The sequence below is a fragment of the Castor canadensis genome, chromosome 16, assembly GCF_047511655.1.
Source record: "Castor canadensis chromosome 16, mCasCan1.hap1v2, whole genome shotgun sequence".
Lineage (NCBI taxonomy): Eukaryota > Metazoa > Chordata > Mammalia > Rodentia > Castoridae > Castor > Castor canadensis.
Window position 1 is genome coordinate 9395155 of NC_133401.1, and position 4443 is coordinate 9399597.

General features: G+C 36.2%; 1 pseudogene; it reads right to left on the reverse strand.

The window, feature by feature from the left end:
* Window positions 1–2162: 2162 nt before the first annotated feature.
* LOC109695828 (nascent polypeptide-associated complex subunit alpha pseudogene) lies at window positions 2163–2904 on the reverse strand (annotated as a pseudogene).
* Window positions 2905–4443: the final 1539 nt, after the last annotated feature.

Sequence of the window (4443 nt, forward strand, 5' to 3'; positions counted from 1 at the left end):
TGGAAGTCTGATGTTGATTATATTGAACCTATATACTGCTTTTAGTAGTACAACCATTTTCACAATATTAATTCTGCTGATCCATGAACATGGAAGGTCTGTCCATATTCTAGTGTCTTCTTTAATGTCTTTTCTCAAGGTTTTATAATTTCACCTCCTTTTATAGTCACCTTCTTTGTTAGGTGCACAAATCCCAACACAGAAACACAAGAAATATATTAAAAATAAGTCAATATGACTTCCCCAAAACTCAACAACTCCACAAAAAACACTAGTGACAGTGAAGTGGAGAGAATCTCAAAGAATTTTTTAAAAATAATTATAAGAATGATGAATGAAATTAAAGAGAACATGAATAAATGCCTGAATGAATTCTAAGAAAACTAAAACAACTGGAAAAAATAAAATAATGCAGGACATGAAAAATTCCAGAGTAGTTGTACTAGTTTATGTTCCTACCAGCAGTGTAAGAGGGTTCCTTTTTCCCCACACCCTCACCAACACCTGTTGTTAGTGGTGTTGCTGATGATGGCTATTCTAACAGGGGTGAGGTGGAATCTTAGTGTGGTTTTAATTTGCATTTCCTTTATTGCTAGAGATGGTGAACATTTTTTCATGTGTTTTTTGGCCATTTGAGAAATTTCTGTTTAGTTCACTTGCCCATTTCTTTATTGGTTCATTAATTTTGGGAGAATTTAGTTTTTTGAGTTCCCTATATATTCTGGTTATCAGTCCTTTGTCTGATGTGTAGCTGGCAAATATTTTCTCCCACTCTGTCAGTGGTCTTTTCAGTTTAGAGAACATTTCCTTTATTGAGCAGAAGCTTTTTAGTTTTATGAAGTCCCATTTATCTATGCTATCTCTTAGTTGCTGTGCTTCTAGGGTTCCATTGAGGAAGTTCTTACCTATACCTGTTAATTCCAGAGTATTTCCTACTCTTTCCTGTATCAACTTTAGAGTTTGTGGTCTGATATTTAGATCCTTGATCCATTTTGAGTTAATCTTGGTATAGGGTGATATACATGGATCTAGTTTCAGTTTTTTGCAGACTGCTAACCAGTTTTCCCAGCAGTTTTTGTTGAAGAGGCTGCTTTTTCTCCATCGTATATTTTTAGCTCCTTTGTCAAAGATAAGTTGCTTATAGTTGTGTGGCTTCATATCTGGATCCTCTATTCTGTTCCACTGGTCTTCATGTCTGTTTTTGTGCCAGTACCATGCTGTTTTTATTGTTATTGCTTTGTAATATAGTTTGAAGTCAGCTATTGTGATACCTCCTGCATTGTTCTTTTGACTGAGTATTGCCTTGGCTATTCGTGGTCTCTTGTGTTTCCATATAAATTTAACAGTAGATTTTTCAATCTCTTTAATGAATGTCATTGGGATTTTGATGGGAATTGCATTAAACATGTAGATTACTTTTGGGAGTATAGACATTTTTACTATGTTGATTCTACCAATCCATGAGCATGGGAGATCTCTCCACTTTCTATAGTCTTCCTCTATCTCTTTCTTCAGAAGTTTATAGTTTTCCTTGTAGAGGTCTTTCACATCCTTTGTTAGGTTTACACCTAGGTATTTGATTTTTTTTTGAGGCTATTGTAAATGGAATTGTTTTCATACATTCTTTTTCAGTTTGCTCATTGTTAGTGTATAGAAATGCTAATGATTTTTCTATGTTGATTTTATATCCTGCTACCTTGCTATAGCTATTGATGATGTCTAGAAGCTTCTGAGTAGAGTTTTTTGGGTCTTTAAGGTATAGGATCATGTCGTCAGCAAATAGGGATATTTTGACAGTTTCTTTACCTATTTGTATTCCTTTTATTCCTTCTTCTTGCCTAATTGCTCTGGCTAGGAAATCCAGTACTATGTTGAATAGGAGTGGAGACAGTGGGCATCCTTGTCTGGTTCCTGATTTTAGAGGGAATTGTTTCAGTTTTTCTCCATTAAGTATAATGCTGGCTGTAGGCTTGTCATATATAGCTTTTATAATGTTGAGGTACTTTCCTTCTATTTCTAGTTTTCTTAGAGCTTTTATCATGAAATGGTGTTGGATCTTATCAAAGGCTTTTTTTTTTTTTTGACAGTTTCTTTACCTATTTGTGTTCCTTTTATTTCTTTTTTTTTTTACAAGAAGCCATACTTTATTAATGATAGAAACAGTACAAATTTCAAACCAAACCTATCTGCAGCTACCCTCTTGAAATACCAGAAAAAAAAATTCCTGGCTTTCAAATGGTTACATTGTTAATTCCATAATAGCATTTACAATATTATTACTGTTATTCTTCAGAGCTCGGACTGCCTTTGCTCTTGACACATTTGCTTGTGACATGACCAATTCTATGTCCTTAACTTCCACACCTGTTTCATCAACCTCTTCCTCTTCACTCTCTTCTTGTACAGTTGGAGTCTGTGTGTTTTCTTAAATGTTTGAGACAGCTTCACCTTGAACTTTGAATTTCTCAGCAGCTGCTAACTGTGCTTGCTGAGATAAATCCTCAATCTTGGCTTCCCCAAAAACTATGTAGGTATCTGAAGCTGGGCTCTTGTAGACATCTGGTTTTGTGATGACAAAGAGGATAGTTTTAGATTTCCGGATAGTGACTCTAGTAACCCCTGTAACCTGTCGAAGACCCAATTTGGATGTAGCCTTCCGTGCCTTCTTTTCACCCCGACTCTGTTTTGCTTTACTGACTGGTTCTTCATCAATTTCATCTGCCTCCGCCAGCTGAGCTTGTTGTGTGGTTGCTTGTGTGGAATCTTGTTCCTCGAGCTCTGGTACTGATTCATCACTGTCAGATTCTGTTCCAGACCCTGTCTCAGCCTGGGGCTGTGGCAACTCCTGCTCTGTAGCAGGGACGGTTTCTGTGGCTTCACCGGGCATTTTGTGCAGAGAACGCAGAACCCCCTTTTATTTCTTCTTCTTGCCTAATTGCTCTGGCTAGGAATTCCAGTACTATGTTGAATAGGAGTGGAGATAAGGGCATCCTTGTCTGGTTCCTGATTTTAGAGGGAATGGTTTCAGTTTTTCTCCATTAAGTATAATGCTGGCTGTAGGTTTGTCATGGATAGCTTTTATAATGTTGAGGTACTTTCCTTCTATTCCTACTTTTCTTAGAGCTTTTATCATGAAATGGTGTTGGATCTTATCAAAGGCTTTTTCTGCATCTATTGAGATGATCAAGTGGTTTTTGTCTTTGCTTCTGTTAATGCAATTTATTACATTTATTGATTTTCGTATGTTGAACCACCCCTGCATTCCTGGGATGAAGCCTACTTGGCCGTAGTGAATAATCTTTTTGATGTGTTGTTGAATTCGGTTTGCCATTATTTTATTGAGGATTTTTGCATCAATTTTCATTAAGGAGATTGGCCTATAGTTCTTTTTGGAGGTGTTTTTGCCTGGTTTTGGGATAAGTGTAATACTGGCTTCAAAAAATGTGTTAGGCGGTTTTCCTTCCCTTTCTATTTCATGGAACAGTTTAAGGAGGGTTGGTATCAGTTCTTCTTTAAAGGTCTGATAGAATTCAGCAGAGAATCCATCAGGTCCTGGACTTGAAAAATTCAATAAAGATATAGAACTTCTAAAAAAATCAAAACACATTTGTGGAAATGAAAAGCTCAATAAGTCAAATAAAAAACTCAGTTGAAAGTCTCTTCAGTAGACTTGATCAAATCAAAGACAGACTTCCATGGTTTGAAGGCAAGGTGGATGTGTTAGAACATACACAGGAAGATGGAGAAAAAACAAAACAACACAAAACAAAAACATGAACAGAACATGCAAGACCTATGTGCTCTGTGACATCAAAAGACCAAACCTACAAATCATGGGCATAAAAGAAGAGGATCAAACTACAAGCATAGAAAATATATTCAGTAAAATAATAGCAGAAAACTTCCATATTTTAAGAAAGAGGTGCCATCCAGGAACAGGAGGCTTTTAGAACACCAAAGAAACAAGACCATATCATACAACAGTTAGAATATTAGGCATGCAGAACAAGGAAAGAATATTGAAGTTGCAAGAGAGAAGCTGCAACTCAACTAGAAAGTCAAGCAACAGATTTCTCAGCAGAAACTAAAAACAAAGAAAGCATTGAATTATTTATTTCAAGTCCTGAGTGAAAATAACCACAAAACTAGATTGCTGTATCCAGCAAAGCCATCCTTCATCTTTGAATGGGCAATATAAACTTTCCATGATAAGCTAAAACTAAAGCAATCCCTGATCAGTAAATTAGTGCTACCAAAGATACTTAAGGGAGTCCTTCACACAGAAGAGGTAGATAAATGCAACCGTGAAAATATAGGAAAGAATAAATCCCACAAGATGAGTAGATAAACAAATGAGGAGTAAGGAAGAATTGAGAATTACAAAACTAATAAAATGAGCTAGGCACTGGTGGTTCACACCTATAAAACTAGCTATTCAGAAGG